The sequence below is a fragment of the Macadamia integrifolia genome, unplaced genomic scaffold (genome assembly GCF_013358625.1).
Source record: "Macadamia integrifolia cultivar HAES 741 unplaced genomic scaffold, SCU_Mint_v3 scaffold1578, whole genome shotgun sequence".
Taxonomy (NCBI): Eukaryota; Viridiplantae; Streptophyta; class Magnoliopsida; order Proteales; family Proteaceae; genus Macadamia; species Macadamia integrifolia.
This window is the reverse complement of record NW_024868265.1, coordinates 1-17,582: the sequence shown is the minus strand read 5'-3', so window position 1 is coordinate 17,582 and position 17,582 is coordinate 1.

Below are 17,582 nucleotides of genomic sequence, written 5' to 3'. Positions count from 1 at the left end.
TGATCCAGTCAAACACACCTCAAGAGGAGGTTCCAACAGAAATTGAGCTGGAACAGTTACACATCAAGGAAAGAGAATAGGACATTACATCACTGGAATAGTGGATGTAGCACTGATTGAAGATGGGTTCTCCTCTAATGACCCCACAACAATGATCTAGTCAAAGGAGGCCCCAAGCCCCTGGGTACTCCTGAAAAGAGAGTGGGAAAAGGAGATAAGACTCATCTGGAGTTTATAATTTCCCACCAATCTGAAGAACCGTATCTATTTGTTTCTGCAAAAACCAAGAGCTCAGGAGCTACATGAGCTCAAGCCTCATCCTTTCAGAAGAAGATGTGTATATATGAAGCAAAGAAGATCACAAAAAATGATGGTCTGCATGCACTATACCAGAATCAACTACAATGGGAAGACCTGTGACGGTGATCAAAGATGTGACCAAGGCACCAGGATGGCCTCAATCAATAGGCTTAAAAGGGTGGACTTCATAGAAAAATGATTGAGCAGTCTCCACCAATCTTCACCCCTCAGAAAGTTTGGCTTTCGAGAGTATGAGATTGATCAACTAGTATTTGTGAAGAAGCAGACACCTACCCAGAATAGCTATTACACTATTGAAGGAATAACAGTAACTTTCTCAAAAGAAGAAGAAGGCCCTTTGCCACACCTCCTCATCCATCAAGCCATAGAACTATTGCTGAATTGGACTAGCATTGGAGAAAACTTTAAGTTTGCTCATGCTATTGAGTTAACTAGCATGAATACCCCTGGCGAAAGCATCAAGCCAGTTATCAAGTCTGTAGTCGAGTCTGTTATTTATGATTTTATGTCAACCTCCCCTCTTGAGGAGGGTCCAAAGTTCTTGTATGTCGAGTCTATTACTCCTTCTTTCATGAATGAAATTTCTGATCTGAGTACGACTTGGCTCCTTTTTCTGATGATGATCTTAATAAATATCAAGAATTGATAAAACAATGCAAACCAAAGAAAGTCCAACCCATCCGTGAGGATACTCGGGGTAATTAATCTAGGAACCAACCAATACCTTTGAGAGGTAAAAATTGGCACTACTCTTGATGACAAAGAAGCAGAATAGATGATTAGTCTTCTGAAGGAATTCGCTGAGGTCTTTGCTTGGTCTTATGAGGATATGCCTGGTATCAACCCCAACATCGTGCAGCATCAATTGTTGACCTACCCCGGGGCAAAATCAGTAAAGCAGAAGCTCCAAAGAATATGACCAAAATGGAGTGACAAGATCAAAGAAGAAGTTGGAAAGTAGTGGAATGCAGGGTTTCTACAAGTGGTGAAGTACCCCCAATGGTTGGCTAACATTGTACTAGTACCAAAAAAAGATGGCAAGGTACGAATGTGTGTGGACTTCCGAGATCTTAACAAGTGAGCCCTAAAAATGACTTCCCATTACCTCACATTGATGTATTGGTGGATAATATGGTGGGGCATGCTTTGTTATCATTTATGGATGGATTCTCGGGATACAACCAAATAAGCATGCACCCAGAAGATCGTGAGTAGACAACCTTTACCACTCCGTGGGGAACCTATTGTTACAAGGTGATGCCTTTTGGACTGAAGAACATTGGGGCGACTTATCAAAGAGTAGCTATGGCTATATTGCATGACATAATGAACAAAGATGTGGAGGTCTATATGGATGACATGATAGTAAAGTCAAAAGATAGGCAGGGGCATATTCCCGCGCTAAGGCATTTATTTGAAAGAATCAAGAAGTATCAGTTGAAGTTGAATCCTCAGAAGTGTGTATTTGGGGCAACAGCAGGGATGTTGTTAGGTTTCTTGGTGAGTAAAAGAGGCATTGAAGTCTACCCTATCAAGATCAAAGCAATTCAGAAAATGCCCATGCCTTGGACTGGGAAGAAAATACCAGGATTTTTGGGTCACATCCAATATAATAGCAGATTCATAGCTCAGTTGATTACAATCTATGAACCAATTTTCAAGCTGCTGAAGAAGGATCAGCCCACTGAATGGAATGACCAATTCCAACAGGCTTTTGACAAAATCAAAGGATATCTCATGAACCCACTAGTATTGACACTGTCGGTGGAAGGTGAACCACTTCTGTTGTATCTATCCATGGGAGAATATTCCATGTGTTCATTGCTAGCACAGAAGGCGACAGAAAGGGAGCAGAGCATACCATATATTACCTTAGTAAGAAATTCTTGGAATATAAGACACGGTACACATCTTTTGAAAGAATCTGCGCTGCATTGATTTGGGCAACGAAAAGGTTACGACACTACATGGTTTCCTATCTAGTGCACTTGATCTCAAGAATGGATCCCATCAAATACCTCTTCGAGAAACCAGCCCTAATAGGAAGATGGCCTGTTGGTTGCTTTTGCTATCGGAGTTTGGCATCACTTATGTTACTCAGAAATCTATCAAGGGACAGGCTATAGCCGATCATTTGGCTGTCCACCCCATAGAAGATGGAAGATCCTTGGATGATGCCTTTCCCGATGAAGGAATCACTGTAATAGAGGAAGAAGACATAGTTAATGAATGGCAGCTATTCTTTGATGGAGTAGCCAATCAGAATGGATGTGGTGCGAGAATATTACTTGTCACTCCTGACAGCCTTTATTTGCCTTCATCATTTTGCCTCGATTTCCCCTGTACCAGCAATATTTCCAAATATGAAGCTTATGCTTTGGGTCTCAAAACTACTTTAACTATTGGCGTAAAAAGGATCAAGGTTTACGGTGATTCATCCATCGTCATCTGTTAGACACATGGAAAGTGAAAAAATAGTGATGAAAAGTTGAAGCCGTATCAAGAACATCTGGAAGAGGTGATTAAACACTTTGAGAAGATCTCGTTCAAATACTTCCAGAGAGATAACAACAGGTTTTCTGATGCTCTTACAACCTTGGCTTCCATAGTAGAATGCAACCCTATGCCTAGGGTCCTACCATTTTTAGTAGAACAAAGAAGCAAGCCCATATATCAAAATTCAGTGAACTCTCTCACCATAGATGGTCGGTCTTGGTTTGCTCACATAATGGGTTTCATCAGAGAAAGGAAGTACCCGAGTGGAGCAACTGACAGAAAAAAAGAAGTTTCTAAGGAAATATGCCACCCAATTCATTCTTCAAGGGGATTTGTTATACAGGCGATTCTATGACGGAGTAAAACTATTGTGTGTGGATGAGGAACAAGTAGCAACAATCATGGAAGAAATACATCAAGGCCTTTGTGGACCCCATATGAATGCCAAGATGCTAGCTAAGAAGATTCTTAGGCTATAATACTATTGGAACACGATGGAAGCAGACTATGTAAGCTTTGTCAAGAAATGCCACAAATGTCATATATTTTCCAACATCATACATATCCCACCAATAGAGTTGTATTCGCTCAGTTCTCCTTGGCCATTCTCCACTTGGGGCATCAACATCATTGGAAAAGTCAACCCCAAAGCGTCCAATGGTCACGAATTCATCTGGTAGCCATTGATTATTTCACCAAATGGGAAGAAGCTCAGTCATATGTAGTCCTCACATCTGCTTAAGTGGCAAGGTTCATCCAAGAAAATAACATTTCCTGATATGGAGTACCTCAAGAGATGATATCGGATCAAGGATCCCACTTCAAGACTAACAAAATATGCACAAAGTTTGGTATCAAAAGGCATCACTCTACCACCTACTGGCCATAGACCAATGGGGCAGTAGAGGCAGCCAATAAGAACATCAAAGTGATCCTACAAATAATGGCCGAAATACACAAGGATTGGGCGGATAAGTTACCACTTGCTTTGTGGGCATATCGGACTTCTGTGCGATCCTCGACAAGGGCAACCCCTTTTTCTTTGGTGTACGAAATGGTGGTAGTTCTACCTATGGAAATCCTAGTACCATCCCTGAGGGTGCTTCTTGATAGTCAATTACCTAAAGGAGAATGGGTGGAGTCCAGACACGATGAACTCAACTTCCTCAACGAAAGGCATATGAAGGCCATGGATAATTTGAAGAAATATCAATTAAAAATTACAATGGCCTTCAACAAGAATGTAAAGCCCCATCACATTGAAGAAGGTGAACTTGTTTTTCAAGAAAAAAAGCCCCAATTCATGACCTAAGAGGAAAATTCAGGCCCAACTTGAGTGGCACATTCACCGTCAAAGAAATTTTATCAGGCAAAGATGTGAAACTCATAGATCACAATGGCAAAGAAATACCCAGATTGGTCAACATGGATCAACTCAAGAAATATTATGTCTGAAAGGGTGAAAAGCCTGAACTACATCAAACCTGATTCCTTTCGAGGGATACGTAGACAACTTGACATGTGCAAGTGCGGTATCAACCATATAAAGGCAATAAATTGGTTCCTCAATTAATAATCAAAGTATCTTAAAAGATCATCATAGTTTGTGTCCCCCAAGAATCTCCATTTGGCATGCAAGGCGATTAGGTATCTGTCATCCACCCATTGGTCCATCACTTCTTATCCAGGATTTTTCCCCCAAGAATTACCATTTGGCATGGAAGGCCATTAGGTATCTGTCATTCACCTATGGTCCGTCTACTCTTATCCAGGATTCCATCCCCTAAAAGAAAATCATCACCCGGCACCAGTTTATCAAGGCTAACTTATTGCTCACCCTTGATTAGTCAAAAAAGAAGAGTTTGATGCAACAGTGGTAAAGGCTTGTTTGAGTCATTAGCTAATGGGTAATGCTTTGATGAATCATCATATCTCTTTTGTTTGTGACGGTTTCAAGAAAATTCATGAGCTCGTTGGATGAGACATTGAGGAAATGGAGCTTGTGTAGAAACGTAATCCTAAAACGATGCAGAAGATAATGGAAAAACAAAACAAACAATGCACACAAATTTTACGAGGTTCGGCAAGGTTGCCTTCGTCCCCGGTGAGATGAGATCCTGCTTGTCTATCAATGGAGAATAGGGTTACAATGTTCATCCTCACACCTCTTAGTATTGCTTGCATTACAAAGAAAGAAACCCTTGCTACAAATATATAGCGAAAAAACCCTAATCCGAAAAGTACACAATTGCCCTCAAATAAAAAATTCAAGCGGGGGGCCTCCTGCCCCCCTTGCAACCCCCACGGCCCGCTAACCAGCTAGCGGGACCGCCGTCTTGCCTGTCTAGGTGCTGCACCAATACTCCCTAGATTAAACTGCGATGGAATACAAGACATCATACACCAACACCTTGGACATAAGCATAGTGGCACTAGGACTGTTAGAATCCATGAATATGTCAATGCTCAGCTGAATTGGGTGTATTGAGCTACATCACCATCTGCTCTGACAGATGCCTCAGCATTGGGATGCCAATCTTCATATATTTCGGTTTGGGTTGGTGGAGATCTATCCAACTCTTGAGGAATTCCAAGTTTGCATGTTATCCCCACCTAAAGGCAGGTTGTTCCGACCATCTTTGAAGAAAGATCATTTAGAAGAGATTCAAGATTTTTTCTGATGGGAAAAAGAGGAAATGTAGCAATTCGTTAGATATGGAAAGATTGAAGGTCAACTCGGGGCTCTTGTTTACTAAGAAAGGAGGGAAGCCCTGGAATTTAAACTCATTGATAATTTAAAAGAGCACCTACATGGAAGAGCTACAAAGGACATTGTATGGAAATGCCTAGGGAGGCCACAAAAAGATTTTCTAAAGAAGACCCCTGGCTACAACTACGTCAGGTTGATGGGATTAACTCACACGTCTTTTTATTTGCCTACGTACATCAGCCGACAATATAGGCTCGAGACGATGGACCTAGAGGAGTTAGTGAATTTCCACCCACCCTAAGAGTTGTCTCCCCACCTTGGTACTTAACTATCTTGTCTATGGTAGGAATGTTGTTTCCCTCCCATGAAATTCACTTGGTAATAGAATGAGGTGATGTTTGGATTTTAGCTTCATTCTTGTTATTCTAATGAAGACTTGAGTTGTGGAATTAATCATGCCTTAAAATAGGTTTTCATTCCAAAATAAAGAGCCAAGTCTAGCCATGCAAAAGGTAAAAAAAAAAAAAAAAAAAAAAAAAAGAATGAACATGGGGAGGGAAAAAGAAAAAGAAAAAGAAAAAATCAACATTTGTGTTTTGCAGAAACAATAGGAACAGATCTCTAGGGATCACCATCTTCATCAGTGCCATACTCAGACCTAATTATGGAAGTCATCATGTTACTAGACATAACAATATCATGTGCTGACCATGAACTTGCCAGCTGTGCTATGAGGTCCTCAATCAAGGCGGCCTGGTCAGCATTCTATTCCCTCAGAGAAGGAACCCACCCATCCTGGGAAGCACAAAAGATGGTCAAAGCAAGTAGTAATAATAATAGAAAATCAAAGATAAAAAAAATTGTGAAAATCCCCACCCTCAATATAAAATTCAAAAAAAAAACTAATTAATTAAATTCAAAAAATCAAAAGAAAAACTTTTAAATCAAGAATCAAAATCCAAAATTCAAATCAAGATGTAAAAATCAAAATCCAAAATCAAGCTTCAGAGTTCAAAACCCAAAATTCGAAAAGAAAAAAAAATCAAGATCAAAAACAAAATTCAAAAATCAAATTCAAATCAAATTTTAGATTTCCAAGTTCAAATCAAAATAAAATAAAAAATAAAATAAAAAACCCAAAAATCAAAGGTCAAAATTCTAAAGAAAAAAAATTCATTTCCAAGGTATAACTCAAAAATTCTAACCACAAAATACAAAACCCAAATCAAATTTCATGTGGTAGGTAAAATTTATATCACATTCATGTGAAAGATGAAAATCAAATTCAAATGGAAAGTAAAATTCATGTGAAAAGAAAAATTCAAATCAAATCCAAATCAAGAGCAAATCAAGATTCCAATTCAAAAGTCCAAATTTAAGATTCTAATTCAAAAGTCCAAAAGATTAAAAATCCAAAGAAGAATCGAAGAATTAAGATTCCAACTCAAAAGTCCAAAAGATAAAAAAAAAAAAATCAAAGAATCAAAGCTCAAAAATCAAGAATCAATTATTAATGTCTTTTACAAGGTTGAAAGAGCAGCGATTTCTTTCCTATAATTGACAGTAGCAGATAGCCCAGCCTGGTTCAAAAGAACCTGCCTGAAAGATCAGATAGCCTAGCCTGGTTTGAAAGAACCCGCCTGGAAGACCAGATAGTAGAGCCTGGTTTGAAAGAACCCGCCTGGAAGACTAGATAGTCAAGCCTGGTTTGAAAGAACCCACCTGGAAGACTAGATAGCCGAGCCTGGTTTGAAAGAACCAGCCTGGAAGACCAGATAGCCTAGCCTGATTCAAAAGAACCTGCCTGGAGACCAGATACCCAGCCCGATTTGAAAGAACCTGCTTGGAAGACCATATAGCCTTGCCTGGTTTGAAAGAACCCACCTAAAAGACCAGATAGCCTAGCCCGATTCGAAAGAGCCTGCCTGGAAGACCAGATAGCCCAGCCCAGTTCGAAAGAACCCACCTGAAAGACCAAATAGCCCAGCCCGGTTTGAAAGAATCGGCCTAGAAGACCAGATAGCCCAGACCTGTTTGAAAGAACCTGTCTGAAGACCAGATAATCCATATTGTTTCAAAAGACCCAGCCTGGAGGCCAAATTCCCTGAACTGGCACATGTGAAGCCTAGCTAAGGAAAATCCAAGAATCAAATATTTTTACTTATTACAAGATTGGAAGAGCAGCGAATTTCTTTCTTGTAACCATTGGTCCTAGATAGTCCAGTTTGGCTCGAAAGATCGAGCTTGGAGACCGAATTCCCTAACCTGGCACATGTGAAGCCCAGCTAAGGAAGAGATCAAAGTTCTAACATTTTTGCAGGATTGGAAGAGTAGCGAATTCCTTTCCTACAATCGGTAGCCTAGGTAAGTCCTAAAATTGAGAGATATTATTTGTTGCATTATTCAAACTCCATCATAAATGAGCAAGATGACAACAGTACATGCTCCAGGTGACAAAATGTGGTTGTTCTTTTCTTTACCTTTCGAATGTTGGCACAGGCCTCGGCCAAAGAGGGGCATTCTGTAGACACCCAACTTTGTCACCCTCCTCCGGCTATGATGAAATGTAGATCTTGGACGTGAATTCTGACTTTCGATCAATAGAGATGATGGACTGAGAAAACCTGAAAACATTCCCCTACCTGAAAACCCTGGAAACCCCATATGGGAGAGAAGAGGGTTAAATTTTGACTTTCTTTTATGAAGGAATCTATTCAAGATGACCATACAGATGGATAGTGCTCGGAAATATGATTTTGATGATATATGGCATGTCAAGATCGGACCGTCAGATCTCTCGTAATCATCGTCAGAAAAATCCATGATCTTGCATGTGCTAGCCAGCAGGCCAACCCACACAGCCCCGTGCGTGCCCCCCCTCTGGTCATAGCCTGAGTCCCATCTAGGCATAACCCGAGCCCCCTCTAGTGATAGCCGAAGCCCCTCTAGTCATAACCTGAGCCCCCTATGGTCATAACCCGAGTGCCCCCTGGTCATAGCCCGAGCCCGCTCTAGTCATAGCCCAAGCCCCCTCTGGTTATAGCCCGAGCCCCCTTCGGCCATAGCCTTGCCTGCTGCCCTGCCCGTGCCCATGTACGTGCTACTCCGCATGCTATGTGCTACACACCTAAACCGCACACTAATGCCATTACCCGCACACTTGGTACACATTGCCTGCCCCCCATACTGACCATGCCCCATGCACTTCAACCCAATCTTGGGAGCTGCCATCAATGGTTGGTATTGGTTTTTCACTGGCCCCATAGGTGAAGAGATTTCCTCTTCATCCACTTGAGACCAAAAACCCACTTTTTGGCTAAAATTTCTCTCTCCTTTTGTTTGTTCGAAAACCCATTTTTTACCTATTGTCTAAAATTTCTCTCCTCCCATTTTTCCAAAAACCCCCTTTTGTCCATTAGTTAAAACACCCTTTCCACCCACTTTTGTCCAAAAACCCCCTTTTATCCATTGGTTAAAAAACCCTTTTCACCCCATATAGTCCAGGAACCCCCTTTTGTCCATTGGTTAAAGAAATTCTCTCTCCTCCCCTTCGGTTCGAAAATACTATAAATACCCCCCTTTGGATTAAACACACCAAACAACCCCACCTCACTCCATAGTAGTGAAGCTCTGCCCTCTCTCCTCCTCCCCTCCCCCTTTTGAGTTTCTTTGGATCTTCAGAGTGATCTTCTTCAAGATCCAAAATTTTGTTCAGATCTTCGAAGTGTTCTTCGGGATCTTGAAGATCTTCAATCTAACTTTGTAGTTTGATCCATTTTTTTTTCCAAATCAATATGTTCTTAGCCTCCCCCCTTTGAGTGTTCTTGATCTTTACAAAAAGTAGAAATCCCTCCCCCCTTGAGGTTCTTCGGGTCTACGAAGAGATCTTTGTCAAGATTCGGAGCTCTACTCGGATCTTCAAAGTGTTCTTCGGGGCTTTGGAGATCTTCAATCCATTTTTTAGGTCAATCTTTTTTTTAGCATTCCCTATCCGAAGCTCTGTCCGAGTGCCCATGGAATCTTTTCAAAAATAGCCATTCCCAGCAGAAGCTCTGCTGGAGTGCCACCTGAGCCTAACCCTCCCCTAGCCTATTCCTAGTGGAAGTTGTGCTGGAGTGCCACCTTAGCCGAATCCTCCCCTAGCCTATCCCCAGCACTTAGCCTAATCCTCCCCTAGCCTATACCTAGTGGAAGCTCTGCTGTAGTGCCCCCTCATCCTACGCACAGAAATAGTCTTCCCTAGTCGAAGCTCTGTCTGAATCCAAATCCAAAAGTAACCGTTCCTAGCTAGAACCCTATCAAAATATCATCACAGTCAACATCTCTCGAGAAAGTAAGTTGGAGGTCAAGACCATCTTCCCCTGAGCTAGGAGAATTCGAAAGACAGTTCGAATCAGGGGCCCACCCCTCTTGACCCGAAACAAGGGTTAAGTTCAGGTGCAGTTTTTAACCCAATTATCATCATGTAGACTTTATATAGACCTTGTTTTAGTGTATCTCGTAGTTTAAACTCAATCAATGTATATATGAGTGATAACTTAGCCATGCATGTGGAATAGTAATAATTATAGAAAATGTTCCTTGTTAAGCATCTAATAGGAAGACCAGTCAAATTGGGTAGATTGGGTACCTAACACCTTCCCAATTCTACAACCTAACACTTATCCTAAATCTCTGGACTAAACCAACTTCCGGGCCCTTTTCTCAGGAATTGGGCCCACCCCCAGGTCCTAGGCCCATAATCCTAGATGGCAACTCCAAACTCCCATTTGTATGATTTTGATCCCTGTATTGGACCATCATCAAACCATCGTCTCAAATGACAAATTTTACACTCTTACGAAATAGGCCCTGATGTATTTCCGAGTGACGATACAATGGTGTGGGGCCCACAAGGTAACCACACATGACACACCCCCTCCCTCACATAAAAGAGAAAGAGAGGAGAGAGGATGGGATGCTAGTCCCTTCCTCCCAAAGGGGAGGAGGGATGCCTCATCATCTCCGGCCGCTACCCTCGCAACATGTTACCCCCACTATGTGTGTGAGATGAGTCAGATTTATCTCAATCGGCACCTATACGTTGGTAAGGGACTTCAAGACTGCTTCACGGTGTGTGGGGGATGCCATCAACAATCCTCAAATTGAGATATTAACTTGGGACTTCTTGAGTTGAGCCAAGACTAGATTCTCTGGTTCTCTTTCCAAGCCACTAGTTCCAGCCTCATTAGCCCTCGACTGTTCCACTGCTAAGGCCTTGCCCTTGTAGTCTTTTCCACTTCGAGTCTCCATCACACTGACGGGTTTCTTTCTGATGATCTCTTTAGGATAGCAATCTTCATCATCATTGTTAGTGTAGACACCGAATTTTGTCACCCCCCGGCAATGATGACAATATGAAGAATTACACACTGGATGTTATATACTTGGAGAAATTTTGAACTTAGGGTAGAAAATGACCATTTTACCCCTATGCACTTTTAATGAAAAATATCTTCAAAATTGGATATCGACATTGTGGATTAGTGTTGTTTGTTCCCTCAAGTTGGACACCATACTTTGATGCAAGAACAATGCAAATCGGTCATCAATTCCCCCTTTTTCTACATGATTTGGGTCTCTATTTTATGCATATTTTCATTAGGGTTTCCACTCGAGACTGCATTTGTGTCTCACATCAATGGATAGTGCTTAATATGAGCTTTCCAATGATATATTATACGTCGAATTCCAACTAACAGTTTTAAAGATATGACTTTCCGAAGTTAACCAAAAATTAAGGTTTAGATCCTCTTTCAAACAACCATTTTTTTGACAAACCTCTTTTTTTTAGTCCCACATTGGAAACCAAAGAGAGGTCTCCCCATTCCTTTGGCTATAAATATAGCCTTTCACCTCTTTCAAAAGGGAAAGGAGAAAATTTGGGCGAAGGAATATGGCCCCATGAAGGATTTTGCTAATTCCCTCTCTCTAAATAAAGATTCCCTCCAAGTATAAAATTTTGAATGTGTAATCCTTCCTTGAGCCGGGAGATCTAATCATGTTCGGTTCGATTTGGATCTTGGAGTACAAAGGTTATCTCCCCTTATTTCTTGATTAAAGCTAAGTTCAAGGTATTTTTCTTCTCCCAATGGCAATTTAAAACTAGTTTAACTAATAGATTCGGTTCTAATTTATTGGTTCATTTAAGTTAATTAAGTTCAATTAGTTTCAATTGGGTTCAATGTGTTTTATTAGATATGAATTGGTATATTCCAATTCAATTAGGGTTATTTAGGTTTAATTAGTTTTTTTAGATTAAATAAGTTTTAATTTGGTTTAATTTGGTTTATTAAATGTGAATTGGTTTATTCCGGTCCAATTGGGTTCATTTTGTTTTAATTGGGTTCAACATAGTTTGATTTGGGTCATTAGGTCCAATCTTTTGGTTTTGCTAATTTGGTTTTTCTTATTTTAATTCGGTTTGTTTTCTATTACTGTAATATTTTGGTTTAATTAATTAGTTTTATTTGTGGCTTAATATACTCACTTAATTAGTGGGTTTGATTTGATTTATTTTTGGTTTTTTGTTCTTTAGACATGGACCCTTAGATTAGGATCTCAATCCCTAATCTCTTCTCCCATCTCTTCTTCCTTTCTTTCTTCTTTTTCCCTGTAGCAGAAAATCAGCCGCCCCCTCCATTCTTCCTCCTTGGCCGACCCTTTCTTCTTCCTCCTCCTCTTCTTCTCCTTCTCTTCTTTCCTTGCCACCATTGGAACCTTTAAACAACAGCCACCGAACCTCCTTCTTCACTTCTTCTTCTCTTCTCTATTCTTCTTCTTCTTCTTCTTCTTCTTCTTCTTCTTCTTCTTCTTCTTCTTCTATTTTTCTTCTCTGCTGCTGCAACACTAAATAGCAGCCACCGCCTACAACTTTCTCCTTCTTCTTCTTCTTCTTCTTCTTCTTCTTCTTCTTCTTCTTCTTCTTCTTCTTCTTCTTCACCGTCTTCTTCTACTTCTTTCCTTCCTCCAAAATCTGCAGCAACCATTGGTGATATAAACCAGTAGCAAAAAAAATATTATTCTCACCTTCATTTTCTCCTAGTCCGAACCTGAAACCCTCTCTTTTCCATTTCCAAAACCTGCAATTCAACCACCACCTTCTCTTCTTGTCTTCACCAAATCTGGAACTAGCTCTCTCCCTAATTGGGTCAGAATTCAGGAAACACTTGTTTCATCTTATTGAAAGACCTTGAATATTGATTATTCTTTAACATAGCTCCTTCTCTTGAAGAGTTGTAGGTGGCTTTAATGTTTTCTATAATGGCCACAACTACAGGCTATCCCTTGTTCTAGATTTTGAGTAGATAGAATATTTAGTTTTGATTTCTAGTTTCAGTTTTAGAGTTTGAATAAGACACTTTCTTTGACATAGACCACCCATTTTCAAACATTCTTTGTTCTAAGTTTCCTCTCAAGCATCCCTTTTTCAAATTCCCCTAATTTTAGGCATTAAAATCAAATGATTTTTTTTTCTTTTTTCTTTCTTAATAACATATGGGATGTAGTTTAGGATGTAGGTTTAGTGTGGACGTGGCTGGGCCTCTTCAACCGGTTCGTAGCATTAGGTTTGTTTCTTGGGTTTTCGGGTTGATAAAATGAACTCGTTTCAGTCCATTTCTTTTTATCTCAAATAGTGGGTCCCTTTAGAATTAATTGTGTGTTTAATTTAGATTCGGATATCTTGCCATATTGATAATCATTAGATTTAGATAGGTTAGTCAATGTCATGTTTGCCATGCTTCGTGTTTATTAACATGTTTTTGATACTTGATGATTTGGGTTTTTTCTTGTTTAAATCAATTCATTTTTCTCATGCATGTAGGTCAATTAGTATTCATATTTTATCCACTTCTCACTCATATCACCACATGGGACATTTACAACCATTGTATATTTAACATAATAGATAGGTTCCATTTACTTAAATTGAGGTAGTTAATTAAATAATTATTTTAATATTTAATTAAATAAAGTCTTAACTCATTAGATTGATTAGGGTTCACAATGCATTTAATTGACTCTTAAAATTTGGTTTTAATTGTTTAAATTGTTAGATTAATTAGGTTTTCTAAAACTTCCATCTGGAATAGTTAGATTTGGGTAGCTTTCACCATCCAATTCAAGTTTTTGTCTTTCTTTAAAAACTTTTTTACCCATTAGATTAATAGATTAATTAGGATTGCAATAATTCATTTTATAAATTATTAGGGATTATGATTAATCATTTAATTAATCCAATTTAAGATTTCATAAATTCATTAATCATCCATCTAGGTTAGGCTCAATTACTTGAGTTAGTTTAATTTAGGGTTTCATAAGTTGTTCAACTAATCCTAGGTCTAGGCATATTTAATTAGCTTAATCTAATACATATAACACATTAATTAAATAATTTATGATTTTTAATTTTTAATTTGCATAATCATTTCATTATTTGCATCATAACCTGGCTAGCATAACATAGACATATGATTTAGGGTTTCACACATGTCATTACTTAGATACCTAGTTTAGGGTTTCCAGTGACCTAGATTTAGGACTAGTTAGTAGGGTACAAACAAACTTTAGTCAAACAAAAAGAGACCGACCCTAAGGCCGGGCAGACTGGGTGCCTAACACCTTGTTATTCTATCACTTGACACTTGCCCAGAATCCTAGTACGTATCAACCTTATCCATCGATTCATTAGTCTCTTCCCTTTAATTGGGGGAGAATTTATGGGTCCTAGACCCTTTCTAGGTGGTGACTCCCTTTTACCCATATCGTGTATCCCCCTCTTGGCATTTGATGACCAGGGGATACTATCTCATTAGGGTCGAACCTTAGCATGTGTCCACATGCACTACGCACCATATAGCGATCTGCGGAGGTCTATGGCACCTACAATGGCGACTCCACTGGGGACGTCAGACTCTTAATTGACCATTGTTTGTATAACTTTGTTTATACCTTATTGTTTGTGTATTGACATGTTATTTTTCACTTTTCATCACTTACATACACTTCTTGCATTGAGCATAGTTTGCCTTACCCTTATTCACCCCCGTGGTGTAGCTGTCAGGTCCCTCACATATGTTTGGGCCGCCCCCAGTTACATCACACCCCTTGATACCTTGCCATTTAGGCCTAGAATACTGAACTTATCGGCAAGGGTGTTACCTTGCGTGCTTGAGGGAGATCACACACATTAAGGTGTGCCCAAAAAGACGCTATTGGTCAACACTCTGAGATCGATCTACTTGATCTATTTCCCTATTGGTATGTCAAAGGGACCACGTGCCTTTGATTCATTCCGTGTATATGGGTGATAGGTATATCGGTCCTGTCAAGGGTAGCCTTGCCGGTCCTAAACCTAGCCAACATGCATCATATACTTGGACATAGAACCAATGACTAAGATCAACACAAATAATGTAATATTATTTACGGTTCATGTTAGAACCCATTTTAGTCATTTCTACCGATCTCAAACTACCGTTCACCAACGGAAGGATTGGATTTATCATTAAAATTAAAGGTGTTAGTGTTTATAACTACACCAGTTGTTGATTCTTACAACTGCACAGTATGATTGGTACCGTGGCTATATGCTACCACCACCATTTCGATGTGGTATTGGTCTTAACCTGGTAAAGGTTTCACACATGCTATCTCGATGTTAACAGTGGACCCAAATTCATCCACCATGGTTTTCGATGATTGATTCGATGTAGATCCGCCTACATGGAAATTCTTACATGAACCACCTTGTTTGATCTATCAATTGAGAGTCTCTTCAACTTAGGAGCACTTCCTTTCAGTTTACCACTAAGTTGATGCCACTCTCAATTGACCTAACCCTTGTTTGGTATAGTTGTCCTTGTTTGTGCATGCTTTGACCCTAGTTGTTCTCACGTAGGAGAATGTACTTGTTACCATCTCATCCTTTCTTTTATCCATTTTTCGGTACCAATAAGGAGTGTAATCTGAAGTTTCACCTTCCCATCATTTTCTACCTAGTTGAGGCACCATTTCTCATCAGGAAGGCCAATCCCTACCCTTGTGGGTAAGAGATCCTAATTCAATTAGACTAGTGAGGCTTTCACCAAAACCCTCATTAGAAGTGTTTCCCGTTTTCCCAGAGAGTACAGGTACCATGAGTCAAGATAAAATTTCACCAGCAAATCCCGATCCCATGATATTGGTCTTGACTGATCTCAATATTGACTGATCCGATCCTGATACCAAGGAACGGGGTAAGGATAAGAACATAATAAAAATCTGATCTTTATTAAAAAGCAACGGTAAGTCTATCTAATGAGACCCAATCCAGCCTCATTTGGATCAGTATTGCGACCACAAAAATGTAAACCAAATTTAAGGGGAAAAAAAAAACCATACCTAATATTAACTTTGAGAATGATTTTTGTACATACATTTTTAGGGCGTAATGAAATTAATGAGTACCGACTACTATATAGTTAATAATATAGAAATAATGATATTTCTAATAAAAATGAAAATGAAAATTAAAGAACATTGGTCCTTTAAATGCTTTGCACATAGACATGTTGAAAGAATCATTCAAAACTATTTTAACTCCTAAAGCCAAAGGGAAGGATCTACAAAAAGGAAAGATATGATTCTTGCAATTTAGGTGGTCCTGCATTGTTCTTCATATCCATTTGTGTTCCCTTATGTTAGGAAGGATAAAAAGGAAATAACAACAGTACCATAACAATCCAAATATCCAGACTTTTAAGAGTAGTGAGTTACTTTTGCTTGGTGAAGTGAGTAAGATTGTAAATATGGCTTTGTATGTACTATATATCATATGTGACCCCTTGGCCTTGAGAGAGGTAAAGGATATACAACAGGTTAGGAACTAACAGGTTAGGAAAAAGGGGACCTTGGAAAGATGAAACAAGAATTTCCCAACAACTAAAATAGAATTACTAGCATTATAGGTTCTTTATCTAGGATTTACACTGTTAGAAAGCAGCATTGGTGCATATTGAATCCATTAACGATCTTTATTTAGTATGATTCACCCAGAGCACCCAGACATGCATAACTAACAATATATAAAAGAGAGAGAGAGAGAGAGAGAGAGAGAGAGAGTAAAAGTTTAAGATGAAAGAGTAGAAATAAGAATCATTTAATAACACCAAAAGGAGTACTAGTAGTTGTTAGCAAGACAAAAGGAAATGGGTCGATAATTAAATGAGTAATAAAAATGAAAGATTTGTGTACTCACAAACATATCAGGAGTATGCCAAAAAGGCGTTCTTGACAGGCAACATTAGTTCCATAATTACTCAGCCTATAGCAGCCAAGTATAAGGATCCTGAGAGCCCTACCGTAGCTTATGTCATAGGCAACACCTACATTGAGCATGCCTTACTTGACCTTGGTGCAAGTATGAATCTTTTGCCTTATCATGTGTACAAGCAACTAGGATTGAAAAAATTGAAAGCCACTGGAACTACTCTTCAGTTGGCAGATACGTGTGTTAAGATTCCTAAAGGGATGGTTGAGGATGTCTTACGTAAGGTGGGGAAATTTATTTTCCCTGTTGATTTAATTGTGTTAGATACCAAGCCCTTCTCAACTAAGAATGAGATCCCAATAATTCTATGAAGACCATTCCTGGCTATCAGTAATGCATTAATTAATTGTCGGAATGGTTTCCTAAGGTTATCTTTTGGCAACCAAACTGTTAAGTTTAAAATATTTAGGATAGGCAAGCAACCACATATGGATGAAAAGATCAATATGCTTGAGAATTTTCTAGATTTTTCTGATGATTTAATTACCAACTTTAATATTGATTTTGATTTAGAATTCCAAGAGTGTATGGATGAGTTAGATGATGATAGTGAAAATTTCTTTTCTGAAGTCTTGAGCCTTCACACACCTGTGGAACCCTTAGGACCCATTTCCAATTCCATTCCCAAACCTTCTATAGTTGAGCCCCCTAAGCTAGATCTTAAGGTGTTGCTATCAAATTTGAGGTATGCTTTCCTAGGGCCTG